Raw genomic sequence first — 20,057 nt, 5'->3', positions numbered from 1 at the left:
AGTGGGTTAAGGACCTGGCGTTGCCGTGAGCTGTGGTGTAGGTCGCAGACGCGGCTCGGATCAGTGTTGCTGTGGCTCTGGCATAGGCTGGCATCTACAGCTCCGATTAGACCCCAAGCCTGGGAATCTCCATATGCCGCGGGAGTGGCCCTAGAAAAGGCAAAAAGACAAAAAAAAATTATTTTATTGACGTATAGTTAATTTACAAACTTGGTTAATGTCTGCCATATAGCACAGTGATCCAGTTACACACAGACACACATATACATATATATGTTTTTTCATATTGTTTTCTCTTATATACACAAGATATTGAATTGAGTTTCCTGTGCTATATAGTAAGACCTTGTTATTTATCCATTCTATATATAACAGCTTGCAGCTGCTGATCCCAAACTTCCAATCCATCCCGCCGCCTTTTAAAAAATCATGTTTATAAAGAGAATATGGGAAAGATCAGCTGGGAATAATGGATCCCTAATTCCACGTGGCAGAAGATTGGATCAAGATCACCAGAACCATATACACCTAAATGGCTCTACAGGAATCAGATTTGTTGAAAAATCCTATGTAGTTTTATGAAAGCTTGACACCTCTCTTGTCGAATTTCTGTTTTTCAGAGTTGTTGCAGCTTAGTCTCCAATTTTCTGCCAAATGTGTTATGTACGTATGTTGAGATCTCTTTACTTAGACTCAATTATCTACTGAAATGGAAATTTTTTAAATCCTTCACTAAGAGTAGTGCTTCAGGGCTTAAGTCTTCAGAAAGCTTCATAAAGAACTGGAGGAATACCTCATTGCCATATGGAAGGCGGATGGTGCCTCTCGTGTTGTCCATGCTTAGCCTTTGAGTTCTTGGATCTACTAACACCTTCCTAGAGTTCCTTGGTCTTCCAATGGAAAAAAAAAAGTAAACTCCATACTAGTAAAGTTCATATGAGCCGGCTGATCATTACATGTATAATCAATTAAGACCAAAGATATAAAAATTTCTCTCATGGTACATTATTTTATAAAGGGCCATGAGTGAAGAACAGTTTCAAAGATTAGTATTTTACTATAGGCCCAGCTGTATTGCTGGCAAGAAAATATGCCATGCTTTTCTAGCTATTCTGCATGTTCTTAGAATAAAATTCATAGCATCAAGATCTTTGAATTTACCACCTAGAATATTTTTCATACAGAATATAACATGATAGACTTTGACACTGAGGTTCAGTCCAAAATGGTTTATCCTTCTTGAATCAACCAATGCAAGGCTGCCTGACTACATCACTTCTAGACACTTTAGATTCCATTTTACCATTGCATTTACCTTCCAGCACTCAGCACTATTCTGACTGATTTTGTTCAAATGGTGTTATACAGGTTAATTGCCTTTCTCCTTTACTAGTTTATAAGGTTTTATAAGCAGAAATATTCTCTTTCTTCCTCATCACTGAAATCACAGCACTTAAAAACAGCATATTCTATATAGAAAGACTTCAATACATATTTTTAATGACTGAATAAACCCAGATATTAGAGTGCTTTCCACAAACACTATTCCTGAAAGATTATAAAGTGGAAATTTGTGAAAGGTGAATGATCAACTCATCATTCAAATCACAAATCAATTAAATCAAACATGCTGAATAGCCCTATGATTAAAACAAAACTCTATTCAATGTTATTTTTTTTAACAAGCAGTTCTCATGCTTATTTTTAACATTATTTGCTGAAATACTTCTCACTGCAGAATTAGGGTTTTTTTTTTTTTCATTTTTTGTTCATTGCTAATGCACGGTAACCTTGGTATTCTCCTTTCTTGAAACCTAGAGATTAATTAATATAGAGGGAAGACAGGTGAGCTGTTTTACTCACCTAAGATGTCATGTAGTAGAGTTTTTAATTCAATTTAATCCTCTTCACTCTCTGTCTGAAACAATATATTCTGTGCAGCATATTGGTCTCAAGAATGGAATTTAGTAGGATTATTGGTGCAGCAAAATCCAGTCAACCCGAAATTCATCAACTCTAAGTCTCTATTAATTGTCACGTAGCCAAATTCACTATGCAAGTCATGATAACCTTGCAAGACATTACTTATGAATTATCAAAAATTTACATATAATTACCATCAATTTATTTTAATATATTTATTTGAAAGGACTTTACTGAACATATGAATCATCTAAACTAGAATGACTGAATGGTTAGATCAGTTCATTTTGTAACAGTTCCACAAGCACAGTCAAAGGAGTCTAACATTCAGAGGAGGAACAAAGGTGTGTTTGTTATTGTGTATGAAGTGGCATGCTCATAGAAGAGCCAGAAGAAAACACTAAAAAATGAGTTTGCACGTATTATGCATATATGTGGCTAAAGGCACGTTTTAGGCATTATTTCATTGTTTATGTAAATAACTCAAGATTTTTTAAAATTTTTATTAAAGTATAGTTGATTTAAAAAGTTGATAAATAACAAATGCTGGAGGGAGTGTGGAAAAAAGGGAATGTAAACTGGTGCAGCCACTATGGAAAACGGTATGGAGGTTTCTCAAAAAACCAAAAATAAGAATTACCATATGATCTAGCAATCCCACTCCATATACCCAGACAATACTATAATTCTAAAAGATACATGCACCCCAATATTCTCAGCAGCAATATTTACAATATTTACATAGGAACAACGTAATTGTCTATCAACACATGAATGGATGAAGAAAAGGTGGTACATATATACAATAAAATACTACTCAGGGGAGTTCCCGTTGTGGCGCAGTGGTTAACGAATCCGACTAGGAACCATGAGGTTGCGGGTTCGGTCCCTGCCCTTGCTCAGTGGGTTAATGATCCGGCGTTGCCGTGAGCTGTGGTGTAGGTTGCAGACGCGGCTCGGATCCCGCGTTGCTGTGGCTCTGGCGTAGGCCGGTGGCTACAGCTCCGATTCAACCCCTAGCCTGGGAACCTCCATATGCTGCGGGAGCGGCCCAAGAAACAGCAACAATAAAAAAGACAAAAGACCAAAAAAAAAAAAAAAAATACTACTCAGCCATAAAAAAGAATGAATAATGCCATTTGCAGCAACATGGATGCAACTGGAGGTTATTACACAAGTGAGCTAATTCCACTTAAATGTGGGATCTAAAAAATGACACAAATGAACATATCTCAAAACAGAAACAGACTCTCAGACATAGAAACAGACTTGTAGTTGCCAAGGGGGATAGGAGGGGGTGGAGGGAAGAATTTGCAGTTTTGGACTGGCAGATGTACACCATTATATTTCGGATGGATAAACAACAAGGCCCTCAGTGTAGACACAGGGAACTATATTCAATATCCTGTGATAAACCATAATGGAAAAGAATATGAAAATGAATTTATATATAGTAACAGTGTTACTTCAATATTGTTACTTCAATATTTTTTTAAGTATTAAAAAAAAAGTATGGCTTCAAATGAAAGGAACCAAAAACTATCTTCATACACAAGCTTTTAACATATGGACAGGAATAATATTCAGCCATAAAAAAAGAATGAGACAATGCCATTTGTGGCAATATGGATGAACATAGAGACTCTCCTACTGAGTGAAGTAAGTCAGAAAGAGAAGGACAAATACCATATGATATCACTTATATGTGGAATCTAATAAAAAATGATACAAAAGAACTTATTTAAAAAACAGAAACAAACCGACAGATTGCAAAACCAATCTTACGGTTACCATAGGTGAAATGGGAGGAGGGAAGAATTAACATATACTCACTACCGTATACAGTAGATGATTGACGAGAACCTACTGTATAGCACAGGAAAAACTACTCAATTGTTTTTAATAACCTATATGGGAAAAATGAATGGATATATTTATATGTATGACTGAGTCACTCTTCTATACACCTGAAACTAATACAACATCGTAAATCAACTATATTCCCCCAAAAATTAAATTTAAGAAATAATATACGGACAGGAAAGAAATATGCCTGTAAAGAGTCAAGAAACAATTGACTGACAAGTACACAAAGCTTATAAATGAAGGAAAATCTTCCAAAGGTATTAAGGGAGGAAAAAAAATAGAAAAGAAAAGACAACCTCAAAATATCAAAGCATCAGGGTAACTCCTGAGGGTGGCAGAACGTGCTGCCTCAGAATGCCCCACTTTGGCATAACAATTATTTTCAGCTACAGGCACTTAAAAAGAAAAGAAAAGAAAAGTAGTTGCAAGAAGAACAGTCTTCCTCCCCGTTTCTTCCTGAAAGCAGATCGTATGTAAGATATCCTCCCCCTACCAGGAGGAAAGAAACAATCTTCACAGCAGGATGGAGACTGCAGGCCAAGAGAATTCTGTACAAGCAGACCTGGTTAAAATAGCTCTTATCCTTTAGACTCCTCATATATTTCAGTTACTTTTGCACAGTTAACCCTTTGTTCAACCTCCTACAGAAACACCTAGGTTTGCTACTTCTGCGGTCTTCATTTCCTTATGATGGATCCATGTCAAAGAAAACATATATTAAAAAAATAAAACATATATGTTTGTCTCCTGTTAATGTCTTATGTCAATTTAATTCTCAGACCCATTCGAAGACCCTAAGAGGTTTGGTCTCCTCAACACTATTCAACACTGATTCAATTAATAAAGTCAGAACTTGATGTTTTCCCAAAACTCTCATTGAGATGAACATAACATGTTTGAATAGTAACTTTAAAAAATTATATTAACCTGACAATAAAACATCACTTGAGGTGTTCCCGTTGTGGCTCAGTGGCTAACGAATCTGCCTAGGAACCATGGGGTTGCAGGTTCGATCCCTGGCCTTGCTCAGTGGGTTAAGGACCTGGCGTTGCCATGAGCTGTGGTGTAGGTCACAGATGCGGCTCGGATCTGGCGATGCTGTGGCTGTGGTGTAGGCCAGCGGCTACAGCTCAGATTGGACCGCCAGTCTGGGAACTTCCACATGCCACGGGTGCAGCCCTAGGAAAGCCAAAAAGCCAAAAAGCCAAAAAGCCAAAAAAAAAAAAAAAGAACAAATCAGTTGAAGAAATAATTTCTGCTTAAAAGCGTCAACTGCCAAACGTAGAACTAATAAATTAATAGATAAAGAATGCTAATAGAATTAGAATGAAGAATAGAATAGTTTCCACGCTTCTAGTTCAGGTCTCTAATTTTTTGGCTACACATCCAGCATTTCCCTCAAAGGATTAGGGAATACTCTTTAAAACTCCTAAGTTTGGTCTTGGTTGACTCTAATTCATAAACACCTTCATACCTCCAAAGAGAACTTTTGAGAATAAAATTTTGTTTTTGACATCTACTGCTAACTCTCCGATTTTCAAAAGGAAAAATTTCTGAAGACAATAAAGAACAAAGATGAGATGCACATTATTAAAAAGAAATGAACTTAGATGATCAGAATATTAATTTGAGTAAGAGAAAATAGAATAATCTTTTATAAATAACCTTCTGTTTTGTTTTGTTTTCTCTTTTGCCTGCAAACTGGAAAAATACTGTATTCTTCCTTAGTCTGAAGGATCAGGCACTGAGAACAGCCGAAATGTTGTTTTAACCATCTTCTGTAGAATGTCGTAATGGGAATGCTCGTTCTGCATATTAAGTGATTAATGAAGCTTGGATTAGTTTTGACTGATTTGCTGTTGAGCTTTGGGCTGGCTTAGTTTGTCAGCACTAATGTTGCCCACAATGTTTTATACAGGAATTAAATCATCCCAAGAGTTTGCAGAAAGCTTGCTGTATAACATTCCAGACAGTACTGAAAATTAAAAATACTCAAATAATATATATTCTGATAGAGTCACAATCACTGGGCAAAAAAAATGTACATATTGACTACATTAAATTCATAGCAATCCATTTGAGTTCAATGAAGGTGCAGCAGTAGAAAATATTCATGACACACATCATGAACCACTTAGAAAGGTATCTCAGTACAGAAAAAAATGATATGAATTCTTTACAGAAAAATATCACCACCCGCAACACGGCTGCTGGAGAAAACAAAAGGGCCTGTTGTTCACGCACTCAGGTGTTTCTGACACACACCGGGTTATGAACGGACTTGTGATTAAAGTGTTGCCCTGAGGTCAAAGGAGTATATTTCGATATTTTGGGGTTAAAAAGTAATGCATAGGAAGTCCCCTTAATGGCGCAGCAGGTTAAGGATCTGGCATTGCCACAACTGTGGAGCAGGTTCGATCTCTGACCTGGGCACTCACAAAGAAAAGAAAAAAAGAGGAAAAGAAAAGGAAGGAAAAGTAATGCACAATTATCCCAGACAAGTTGAAAAATACATAATAAAGGCAAAAAGTAAAATGGTTCCATGCTCCCACTTTTTAAAGAAAATCCATGTAAACACATTAACAGATTTGCTTTCAAGCCTTTTTCTGTCATATAGCTTCAAAACAGAACCCAGAACATGCACGCACACATATATACATACACATATATACATATATACTTCAGTTGTGTAGCATTATACAACTGTGCTATGAGCATTACTTTTAATAACACATTCTTGAAAAACTGATTTTCAGCTTCCTGCAATGTTATTTTTTAGTTATAAAAATACATGTCTCCCATTCCCCCATTAACTGATCTTTTAATTTTTAGCAAGTCACAGTCTTACAGGTAATGATATGTACTTTGCTGTAATTAACATGACAGTACTGATTTGCATAATGTAAGACACCAACGTGGATGTCAGACTGACTGTGCTCGTCCCAGCTGTCCTGTTGCTGTCTGTCTACGTGCACAAGGTCCTCACGTCTCCACGCCTTAGTTTCCTCACATGAAGCGGGTAGATAAAAACGCACTGGACAGGAGGGCTAGACTATGATGTGGCAGAGATGACCTCTGAAATCGTAATACTTTGAATGCTTATTTCATTTCACACAAAACTGGATTCAGCTATCTTCACTGGACAGCTCTCCTCCGTGGCTCTCCTCCTTTGATTTCAGCCTCCATGGATGGAGCAAAGAGAGCACAGAAGACCACAGAAGATAAAACATGCCCAAGTGAGAAAGTGATACACATTGTCCCCTCACGACCCTCCACTGGCTAAAACTCAGTCACATGGTCGCACCTAACTTCTTGGGCGGTTTAGAAATGCAGATTTCCTGTGTGCCCAGAAGGAAACTGGAACTTCCTCTTGCATGGATATCTTACAGGGTCATTAGGAAGGATCAATGAGATAATAATCAGCATACTTCCAACTAAAGGGTATTCCCAAATTAGAAGCACGGCTTAGCTTTTTATCTAGAAGAGGAAGTAGATGGGTTGGTGATGTACACAGCCTATAAAAAGGAAGCCGTGGAGTTGGGTCCTTGGTAGGTGCGGAACCTCAAGGTCAACACGGTACTGGGGCACATGACAAAACTTTTGTATGGGAAGTTGATGACAGAATTGGAAGGATTTAAGTATATTTTCTCATTGGCAAAGGCACCAGAATTACCCTATTTTTCATGTTTTTTCTTCCATTTTATAAATGGAATTTTAATACTTTAAGTAACTAATCTATTGAATGGAATACTTCCAGATTTAAAAATTAAACAGTGCTATGATGAACCCGTTTTTTTCACCGTATTCTTTTTCTTAATTAGGACTGGTTTCTTTCTTGCTTTTTATAGGGTCACACCTATGGAATATGGAAGGTCCCTGGCTAGGCATCGAATTGGAGCTGCAGCTGCTGACCTAAGCCACAGCCACAATAATAGATCCAAGCTGCATCTGCAACCTATACCACAGCTCATGGGAACACTGGATCCTTAACCTTCTGAGCAAGGCCAGGGATCAAACCTCTTCATGGATACTAGTCAGGTTTGTAACCTGCTGAGAGCCATAATAAGAACTTGCCAGGATTGCTTTCTTGAAATAGATTACCAAATGAGAAATTTCTAGGTACTAATTACACAGCTTTTAATTCATTAGTTTTTCCCACTATATTATGCTGTTTATTAAATATTAAAATGTTGAGAAAATGAGACATTATAGTAAAGCTTTCTGTTGTCAGTGGAATAAACAAAATACTTATTTAAAACTTTTCTAATTATTGAATATTGACTATATGTTGATTGTTACACCAGCCAATATGCACTGAAAGACACATGAGGCACTTTTATTTGAGGAAGTACAATATGATAGCTGGAAAGATAATTTTGAAATTATATAAATATTAACTCCTTTGGCCATCATCTCCTTTGGCCATGATCATCTGTGGTATCGTGGTTAAGTCATTTAATCTTTCTGATATTCTGCTTTCTCATATTTAAACTAGAAATAATTTGGAGTTCCCGTCATGGTTCAGCGGTTAACGAACCCGACTGGTATCCATGAGAACGTGAGTTCAATTCTTGGCCTTGTTCAGTGGGTTAAGGATCTGGCATTGCCTTGAGCTGTGGTGTAGGTCGCAGACTCAGCTTGGATCCCATATTGCTGTGGCTGTGGTGTAGGTTCCAATTTGACGCCTAGCCTGGGAATCTCCATATGCCACGAGTGCAGTCCTAAAAAGACAAAAAAAAATTAAAAATAAACTGGAAATAATTTCATCCTTTTGGGATTAAATGAAATAGTATACATAATATGTTCAGCAAGAGTTGTAGTTAAGTACTATATGTAGAGTTATACCAGACTCACTGAATGAGAATTTTATTATCAAGACCCTACATGTTGGCAGTAATCATGCACAAAATATACATAAATGGTCCAAGGTAGCATAAGGCTGGATGCCATGGAACGATGAGAAAGTTGTATCAGAGTGAGAGAATGGGCAGCTGGGAGGAGCTGACACACTCGAGGAAGGCTTCGTGTGGCTGTAGGGCTGGAAGGGCAATACCAGAAGGAAAATAATAATGTAGGCAAGAGTTCAGAGATACGCTGACAGCACTATATGGAGAACTTAGAATGGGAACAAATACAGATGAATTCGGGTAGGAACGAGAGCGATATTGACTGTGGGACATCACATCAGAATGACAGGGGGTGGGCATTAGAAATGTTTAGTGGCATTCAGTGTCCTCTATTAGAAATCTTTAGTCACAGAGCCATGGTCACTGCACTTGCCCCCTCCAAGGGTAAAGATTCTGATGTATCAAATACCAAATACTCAAACACGTTTTGTTTTTTTTTTTCCTTCTGTCAACTCTCATTGAAAATAGGCATCAAGGGAAGTTCCTGTGGTAGCTCAGCAGTAACGAGCCAGACTAGTATCCATGAGGATGCAGATTTGATCCCTGGCCTCACTCACTGGGTTAAGGTTCTGGCACTGATGTGAGCTGTGGTGTAGGTCACAGATGCCGTTTAGATCTGGTGTTGCTGTGGCTGTGGTGTAGACTGGCAGCTGCAGCTCCAATCGGATCCCCAGTTGGGGAACTTCCATATGCTGCAAGTGCAGCCCTAAAAAGCAAAAAAATAAAAAATAAAAATAAGAATATTGGCGTCAAAGGATTATACAGAATTGGGTAACAACAACACAGCCCACATCTCACTCTATATTAGAGGTCTTTTTAGAGGCAATCTAGTTCTAAGGGGAGATGATGTGTAACTTAAAGAGTTTGGCTAGTCTCCATAAAACAAGAGAAAATTGATTTAACCCTGGGCAGATTATTTAATATCATGTGCCCTCAGTATCTTCATGAGTTTAATAGGCAGGCAAGTCATTAAAGTTTAAATCTATTTTTAATAAATTTTATTTTAAACTTTGAATAAAATTAAATCTATTGCTTATTAGTATTTAATTTGCTTAAAATCTGTTTCTATCTGTTTATTCATCTCATCTTCTCAGAATAATACCATATTTGCATCATCAAGATGGAATATGAAAGTGTCCAATATGTTATCTGGCACATAACACAGATTCTTAATAAAACTTAAATGCTAGAAGACAGACTCAGGTCTTGAAGGAATAGTTCCATTTTACCTCTACCTCTAGGTGGGTCAAGCAGCTCACACTGATCAGACCATAATGCTCGGGGGACTCGGACATGGGAAGGGGAGCCATGCAACAAATTTAACCACATCTTCTCCTGTCTCTCATCTTACTCGCTGACCACCTATCTCATCAGATTTCTATGTGAACTAAGGAAGATGATGGTGCTGGGAGAAAAAAAAAAAAAGACAACTATAAAATGTTAGTCCAATACCCACTCTTCTTAAAATTATAACAATGCCTAGGCCTTTATAACCCTGATATTCAAAGCTGTTCACATATTTTATACACCTAACAGTTCTGTTCAGATGGGATCAGGAGTAACATCTTCCCATTGTTCTAGGGCTGGGGTCATTAATGATCTAATCCTACAAAATCATTTGGATCTTTGAGAAAACAAGGTGAAATGGCATTATCTGAATCTTGACAGCTGTACAAGGAAAGGACAGAAGGCAGACTGTCATTTACCTGATTAAATCACTTTCAATATTGTACATCTCTAGCTAATGGCATTGCTCTCCAACCGAATGCAGTTTCTTCTAAGTGGCACAATGAGCAATACTTTCTGAATGTTCCTTCTAAGCTATTTCCCTGTGTCCTCATCTTTGTCAGATTTTTTTTTTATTCTTTTTTGAAACGAGGCTAGGGTTATCTGACTCCATTTGACAGGCTGTAGTCAGGTGAAGAATTTCAAATGAATTTTCAGACAGGAGGTCAGCCCGTGAAGCACCTTCTTGGGAAAGCTGGTGACATAAACCCGCAGGGTATGAATGAAAGCAATCTTGTGCCACTGAGTTAGCAGATGCCACCTAATCAATTACAATGACTTTTGGTACGACCTTTGTGTAAAGAAGTTTACACTTGTGTCATCATCATCTTTTTAGTCCACCGTGTGTTAAAAGCACATAGAATGGACAATTTAACTAAAGACCCTGGAGAAAACTGGGTGAAAAAAAGGAGGATTCTGAGAATTGAATGTATTACATGCAAAATTTGGTGCCAAAATTTAAATCATTGAGTGAAACATTTTAAAAACGTTTCTTTTCCATTTTGATTAAGGCACGAAGACAGTTCTAATATATGGTAGCGGTGCACTAATTGGAGAATTATAAGAAGAGTATTTGAGTTTGAGAAGGAAGTCAGTTATTAAACCAAAGCCATGAATTAGTAGGTATAATATGAAATACAGCATTCAACCTAAAATTAGTAACAGCTTTTCTATCTGTATTTATCTATTACCACAATAATTTTCTATAACAACCAACCACCAAGCTTTAGTGGCATATGAAAATATCTGTGTTGGTTCCATGTTAGTTAGGCAACTGGGAAGATCTGGTTATGTTGGCTGGGCTTGGCAGATCTAGGCTGGCCTCCTTCACGCAACCAGTCAGCCAGGGAACTGAGGGATGCTAACTAGTTTAGGATTGCCTCAGCTGGTTTGGCTTTTCTTGATGCCCATGGTATCTTTTCCTCCCGTAGGCTAGCTAAGGTTTGTTCACAGGCAGTGGAAGGGATCCAAAGGGAGACGAGTTCAAGTCTGGGAACAGGAACACTATTACTTCCACTGCACTTTAGTTTTTAAAGTATATCGCAAGATCAGTTCAGATTCAAGGAGTGGAAAAATACAAGGTACCTCTTTGTGGAAAGAGCTATAAGGCCACATTGCAAAAGATATAAAGAGAGAGCAAAGGGTGAAAGGTTGTAGCAACTACTGCCAAAAAAAAAGAAAAAAGCTCTTTATTGAAGGATTTTACTAAGAAGAAACCTATATCAAGTACATTTATCTTCAATAAAAAAAAAATCTGGGAGTTCCCGCCATGGCTCAGCAGTAACAAACCAGACCAGTATGCATGAGGACGTGAGTTCGATCCCTGGCCTCACTCAGTGGGTCAAGAATCCGGCGCTGTGGTGAGCTGTGGTGTAGGTTGCAGAAAGGCTGAGATCTGGCATTGCTGTGCCTGTGGTGTAGGCTGGCAGCTATAGCTCCGATTCTACCCCTAGCCTGGGAACTTCTATGTGCCGCAGGCGCGGCCCTAAACAAAAGACAAAAAAAAAAAAAAAATCTTCTGACCTATAACAATATACTGTTTTGGATAGAATATGGACAGCTCCAACTAAGGAATTTATAATCCAAGAGGGAATCACGATTTGTATATATGAATACCTATAACACAAAGAAGGGAATATATACACTATTAGAAAGATAAAACTGGCCGCTGAGGCAAAACGTTTCAGTGGAGGAAGTTAAACTTATGTGGAGTATTGGATATGTTGAAAATGAAGTCAGAACGTTCCAGATATGTGCAAAGTAAAACATGTTTTAGTTGGGGGGGGGTAAAAAAAAAAAAAAGAAAATAGGGCTATTAAGCCTCTTCATAGAAAAAGGAGCTAAAACATGCCACTCCTTTCACCTCCTACTTTCAGGAAACAAACCTGGATAAATAACACTTGAAAGAAAATTCAGCTGTAGTTATAAATATTGCTAAGTATATTAGCTGCAAAGTCCAGGGTAGCTTGTTTTTTCTATTAAATATGGATCTTAGAAAACTAAGCAGAAGCCTCGCACAGAAAAAGAATTATGTTGACATGACTAGAAAGCCCTCAGAAAATCTCCCATACTTTCTCTCAAATGATGTGGTGATCAAATATATCAGTCATTTCGGAGGATTTCCAGTGGCATGTGGGTGATTTATGAAACCTCGGGACTCTTGTTCAAATACTGGTTTTGAAGGGTTCAAAGGAGGTACTTCCCATTCACGGAACACAGAGGAGCTCCATAGCTGGGCTCATTCTCACATACGTTGCAAAGCGGGAAGAAGGAAGAGTTTTCTCTCTCATCGGTGTTAGCTGGGTTTTATGTTCCTCTCAAGCGACTACTCAACTGCCCTGTTCAAATTCTGATTATATTTGGGATTGCCTTTTTATAAGTAATCTTTATATGAATGGGTCTATTTTCTGAGGACTCTTTCGTATTCCATCCATCTTTTCATCTATACTAGCAAAAATTCTTAACCACTCAGTTATTGTTGATTTACAGTTAGGTCTTGATATTAGGTAGTACAAATCATTCCTATTTTAGTTTTATTTTTTAAATGGTTTTGTCTATTCTGGGTCCTTTGCCTTTTTCATACTAATTTTAGAATAATCTTCTGAGTGTCCAGAAAAAGTCTTATGAGGATTTTTATTGGGATTGCACTAAATTTATAGATTAGGGAAGACTGACTTCTTAGTAATAGTCTTCTAATCCAAAGACATGATATATCCCTCTACGTATTTAGAATTATCTCAAGTGTTTTGTAAATTTCAACATATATAAAAAAATCCTGAACATATGTGAGTATATTTATAGCTAAGTATTTCATTCTTAGTATAAAGAAATAAGATTTAATTTTTTATTTTTTCCAATTCATTGAAGTATTATTGACAAAAAAGAAACTGTATGTATTTAAGGTGCACAACTTGTTCTGACATGTGTATACATTGTGAAATTATTACCACCCAACCTAATTAACATTTCCATCGCCTCATCTTGTTACTTTTGTGTGTGCATGTGTAGTGTGAAAATCTGAGATCTCTTAGAAAATTTCAAGCACACATTACTACTAACTACAGTGACCATGCTGTACATTATTCACCTTATACCTGCAAGTTTGTGCCTTTTAACTAACATCTCAATTCCTCCAACCCAAAAGTCCTAATCACCATACTGCTCTCTGCTGTTATGGGTTTGACTTCTTTAGATTTCATATAAAAGAAAAATTATGGAGTATTTGTCTTTCTGGGTCTGACTTATTTTACTTAATCTAATTTACATGGAGGTAATCTCTGTGTTAAAAACTAGCTAACTGCATATATGTGGATTTATTTCTGGTCTCTCTATTCTGTAACAATGGCTTATGTGTCTGTTTTTAATGCCCATACCATACTGCTTTGATTACTAAAACTCTGAAATGTAGTTTGAAATCAGGAAGTATGATTCCTCCAGCCTTATTCTTCCTGCCCAAGATTTCTTTAGCTATTTAGGGGTCTTTTGTAGTTCCATATGAATTTTATAACTTTTTTTTTCTATTTCTGTGAAAAATGCCATTGGAATTTTAATAGGGAATGCTCTTTTGGCTTTGGGTTTTGGTTTTTGATTTTTTGGTTTTTATGGCAGCACCTGTGGCATATGGAAGTTCCCAGATTAGGGGTCAAATTGGAGCTGCAGCTGCTGGCCTACACCACAACCACAGCAAAACCAGATTTGAGCCGTGTCAGCGACCCACACAACTCATGGCAATGGCAACACCACATCCTTAACCCACTGAGCAAGGCCAGGCAGGGATCAAAGCCACATCCTCGTGGATACTTAGCCAGGTTCATTACATCTCTGCCACAATGAGAACAATGGGGAGGCTTATTTTTGTGTCACACTCTAAGACACTGGTCAGGATGTCAATATTTTTTGTGGAGGTATACATTTCAATCCATAATATTGGATAAAATTTGGAAATCCTCAAATAACCTGACCTCAGATTCCCCTCTGCCTCTTTTCCTGCGGATTAGGTCATCTCGCCAAACCACACCCCTAATCATGGAGACCAGGCATAGTGCCTACTTATCCTTGATTAATGGGTTCTAGTTCCCTGCCGGCTTGTGAAATTATTCAAACAAAACAATCACATTCTTCCACAGAAATCTGTGGTCACTCCACTCTCTTGTTAATACAAACTCTGCCTCTTAACAACCTCTGTTTAATTATTCATTTTCCAAGTGCAACCCCTGGGTGGCCCTGCATGACATACAGTGTCCTCCTGCCCCGGGCTGTAATTCATATCACTGATAAACGACGATCCAGCTCATCTGTCCAATGCCGGGTGTCCTGTATCTCGCGAGACCCAGAACTTGAGGTAGGAATCCCTCCCTCACCAACAGTGTGAAGAAGAGGCTAATGAAACACTACAATTTTCAATATGATGATGAATAGGAGTACCGAGAGAAAACTTCCTTGATATGTTCCTGTTTTTTAAAAAAGAAAATCAGTTTTTCATTATTAAAACAAATGTGAGTTGTAAGCTTCTGATAGATACTAATTATCAGGTTATGAAGTTCCCTTCTGTTACTAATTTGCAGATCATTCTTATTATAAATGGATATTTTTTCCTAATGCTTTTTCTACACCTATCGACATGAACAAATGTGTTTCCTCCTTTAATTTGTTATCACAATGCACTGGATGATTTTCCAGTATTGAACCAGTCTTTCCTTTCTGGTATAAATGCTAGCCTCATAAAAGGATGTGGGCAGCGCTTCCTCTTTTTCTACTGTCTTGGAAGAATTTGTGTAAATGCATATCACTTTTTCTTTAAACGTTTGGCAGTGAAAACATCCAGACTGGAAGTTTTTTCTTTGTTGGCAGATTCCAAACACAAGTTCAATTTTTTCAGTATACATAGAAATTTTCTCTTTTTTTTTTTTTTTTTTTGGTCTTTTTGCCTTTTCTGGGGCTGCACCCATGGCATATGGAGGTCCCCAGGCTAGGGATCTAGTCAGAGCTGCAGCCACCGGCCTACACCACAGCCACAGCAATGCGGGATCCAAGCTGCATCTGTGACCTACACCACAGCTCAGGGCAACACTGGGTCTTTGACCCACTGAGCAAGGCCAGGGATCGAACCTGCAACCTCATGGTTCCTAGTCGGATTTGTTAACCACTGAGCCACAATGGGAACTCCTTCTCTTTCTTTTCCACCTTGATTTTACTAATTATGAACTTAAAAAAAACCAAAACAACAAAAAAAAGGTCTATTTCTTCCAAGTAATGGGCATAAAAATGTTTATAGCATCCCTTCATTAGTCTTTAAGGCCTGTGTAGCCTGTAGCAATGCTTCTCATTTCTGATATTGTTAATTAGAGTTTCTTCTTTTTCTCTCCTTCATTCCAGCCAGATACAATAAGTTTATTAATTTTATTGATTTTGTTTTCCAAGGAACCAAATTTTAATCTCATTTATTTTCTTAATTGTTTTTCTATTTTCTGTACCAGTGTCTTCTGCTCTTTATCTTTCAATTTGCTGCTTCTAGTATAATTTCTCCTTCTTTCGTATCATAGGATGAGCTCTAAATTATGAATTGGAACGCTTTTTTTCTTTTAAATTATAAGTGGTTATTGCTCTAATTTCCTTGTAAATCCTGCTTTAGCTACATTTCACATTTTTAAATTTTTTTATTTTATTTATTTATTTTTTTGCTTTTTAGGGCCACACAGCAGCATATGGAGGTTCCCAGGCTAGGGGTCTAATCGAAGCCACAGCTGCCGCCCTACACCACAGCCACAGCAACATCAGATCCAAGCTGCATCTGAGACCTACACCACAGGTCAGGGCAACACTGGACCCTTAACCCACTGAGCGAGGCCAGGGATCGAACCCACGTCCTCATGGATGCTGGTCAGGTTCGCTAGCCACTGAGCCATGACGTATCTTTATAATTTTCTACATGCCCTTCAGAAGAATGCGTATTCTACTGTTTGGCGGTAGAAGAGTCTACACCAACTAAAATCCCATTAAACCATATTGTTCAGGTCATCTACACACTCAAAGATTCGCTACCTGCTTTTTTTTTTATCAATTACTGAAACAGGAGTGTTAAAGTCTTCAGCTAAACTTTTGGATTTCTTTATTTCTTCCTTGAGTTTTGTCAGTTTTCCATATATATTTTTAAGAAATATCCTTAGATACATATACATCCAGGATGCTATGTCTTAGAGAAAATAAGACAAAACTTTCTCATTGTGTTATGTCTTTTATAAAACCCTAGTAGTAATCCTTATTCTGGAGTATACATTGTATGTATTCCAGCTTTAGTTTGTTTAGGTCTGCATGGTATATCTTTCATCATTCTTTAATTTTCATTTGCCTTTATATGTAATGCAGGTTTTTTGTAGTTAACATATAGTCATATCTTACTTTTTTCAACCAACTTTACAATGATAGTCTTTTAACTGGTAATTTTAAAGCATTTACATATAATTATTGATTTTTAAATTAAAATCTACCAAGCTGCTAGTTTGTAGCTTTTTATCTATTTTGGGGTTTTAATTTTACTGCCTCTTCTTGAGTTAACTGAACATTTTTTATCATTATACCTCTTTTCTTCTATTGTCTTATTACTGTTGTCTATTTTTATTTTTTAATTTTATAGTTGTACCCTAGAGTTTTCAGTGTTCATACAATGTACAAAACGTATGAAATATCATTTCTTCTTTTCCAACTTCTATGCTGCTATTGTCATTCATCTTATTTTTCTATATACTATAAACATATATCATTACCATTCCTGCTTTAGATAATCAGTTCTCTTTTACAGCAATTAAAAAGAGAACAAAAATTATGGTGGACAGGGTTCTAAAATGACCTTCAAGAATCCAGGCCCCTGGTGTATAATCACTGGATAATCCTCACCTCTTGAGTTGGGGAAGACCTGTGCATATGAAGAGATCACTTCCAAGATTACGTTATATGAAAAAAAAAGTTTTTTCAGATGTAAATAAGTTTCCTAATTATTTGACTCTGTATCAATGAAAAGAGAGTTTATTCTGGGTGGGCATGATCTAATGACTAGGTTATTGAAAGAGGGTGAAGCGTCCCACTGGCCTGGGAGTGGCAACAGCCATGTTGAGAACTATACCTGGAGGGACCACTGATGAGAATCTGCACTGGCCTCTAACAGCTGAGAGCAGACCTGGCTGACAACCAGCAAGAAAGGAAGGACTTATATGTTTCGACTTTAAGAAACTGAATTCTGCCAATAATGGCTGAGTCTGGAAGAGAGTCTTGAGGCTCAGACGAGATCTCAGCGCCAGCCTTGGAAGCTCCGGAGCAGAGAACTTAGTCATGCCAATCCCAGACTTCTGACCTACAGAACTGTGAGATAAACAGGTGACATTTTATGCCACAAAAATCCAAGGTAATTTGTCATGCACCCACAGGAACCAAAGACATAAGTAATTTTATTTTACCTTCATTTATCCTATTAACTTCGTCTTCATTTCTTTCGTAGATACAAGTTTCTGAATGATATTCTTTTGCCTAAAGAATGTTCTTTAACATTCAATAATTTTCTTTTTGACGGAAAGAGGAATGGCTGGTGTGTCAAAGGTGTTTAATTTTTGTTTTTATGTTGTGTGTGTGTGTTTTCTATTTTGCATCCATCCTCACCTTTAGGTCTTCCCTTTGAGCTAAACTTCAGAGAGGGATTCTATCTTACTAGTAATTAATGGCTCAATTCTTTATAGCCTGGCAGGGGATTAGAGGTGAGGTGTGCACATATGTGAACGAGGGAGGACTGGGTCTGTTGTTCTGATGAAATCTTAGTCGTAGGTGGGCACTGAGCCCCTGGGTTTCAGGGGTGTTTCCATGATGCTCTCAACCCTCCCCACCTCAGCACATATGGATGACTCTGTCCCAGGAGTAGAGAGTTAGTTTTATTTATTATTACTTTTTACCATTTCCTTCTCTTGTATCTTGAAGCGGACAGTGTTTGGAGCCCTTCCACCCCTAGATTAGAGGAGAAAGGTCCCAGGGCAGTGCTTTATTTTTTTTCTTATTAGGGCCATACCTGCAGCATATGGAAGTTCCCAGGATAGGGGTCAAATTGGAGCTGCAGCTGCCAGCCCACACCACAGCCGCATCAATGCAGATCCGAGCAACATCTGCGACCTACACCAAAGCTGACTGCAATGCTGGAAGCCTAACCCACTGAGCGAGGCCAGGCCAGGAATCAAACCTCACAGAGACTATATCGGGTCCTAAACCTGCTAAGCCACAATGGGACTCCCACCCTGCTGCTCCCCTGCCCGAGGTCTGCACCACCGGACTCTTTCCATAGTATCTACTTGGTCCACCTCTCAACAGTCGCCCGTCACCCTGGATGAAATCTTCTCACCAGTGCCTGCTGCATTTTGCCCAGGAGGGCAGCGCTCATGTCTTTCTCTCTGCCAGCTCCTCACTCTTCTTAGATTTGGGGCCAGCTGGTTGTCCTGCAACTTCAGCTCTCCGAGAGGTGGAGAAAGGTTGTAAACTTGCTCTTTGTTATTTTATTGTAAGTTTGAGAGTAACACTCTATCCAGTCTTTTGAGTTATTTCTTGCTTTTTAGTTTTTATTATTTTTATGTAATTCAAATGGCTCATGAGAAAGCCAAATACTATGATATCATTTACATCTGGAATCTAATTCTCGGCACAAAAGAACTTTTCCACAGAAAAGAAACTCATGAACTTGGAGGACAGACTTGCGGTTGCCAAGGGGGGAGGGGGAGGGAGTGGGATGGACTGGGAGTCTGGGGTGAATAGATGCAAACTATTGCCTTTGGAGTGGCTAAGCAATGAGACCCTGCTGCATAGCACAGGGAACTTATCTAGTCACTTGTGATGGAACATGATGGAGGATAATGTGAGAAAAAGAATACATATAGGTATGTGTGACTGGGTCACTTTGCTGTACAGTAGAAATTGACAGAATCCTGTAAATCAACTATAATGGGAAAAATACATCATTAAAAATAAAATAAAATAAAATGGCTCATGACATCGGAATGTAAGAATCAATTTAAAGAGAAAGGCAAAGAATAAGATAGCAAGCATTCTCAAAACTGCTCTAAGGGAAACTATTTCAATGTTATTCTATTAGGAGATCCTGACATGAGAAAACACTGTCACACTTTGAAACCTTGCTCATCTGCTATGTTGCTCAGAGTACTATCTGGGTGTGTAAGCGGTAAGTTCCATTATGAACCCTGAGGCTGACACGCCTCCGCAGGAATAACTTACACTGGTCACATTTCACCTTGATGAACATGGAGCTGTGTCTCCAGGGCATGGTGGGGGCAATTTCCTCAACCTACCTATCTTGTAATACAGGTTTTATGTGATCCTGACATCAGATCCTCTATTTTCCCATTCAGTATTCACTTCATGTGGCACTTCTTCGCAAAAAGAGTCAAACAACACAGCTGGAGTTAATAAACTGAAGGAGGATGCCCATTACCAGTTACTGACATTTCTGTTGTTTGGGGCTTTCAGTATTTCATTATCTCTGCATCGGCACCAGTAGTCTCACAGCTGAAAAGCCATCAAAATAACGCA

The sequence above is a fragment of the Sus scrofa genome, chromosome 8, assembly GCF_000003025.6.
Source record: "Sus scrofa isolate TJ Tabasco breed Duroc chromosome 8, Sscrofa11.1, whole genome shotgun sequence".
In the NCBI taxonomy this organism is placed as follows: Eukaryota; Metazoa; Chordata; class Mammalia; order Artiodactyla; family Suidae; genus Sus; species Sus scrofa.
Note: the sequence above shows the minus strand (reverse complement) of the source record.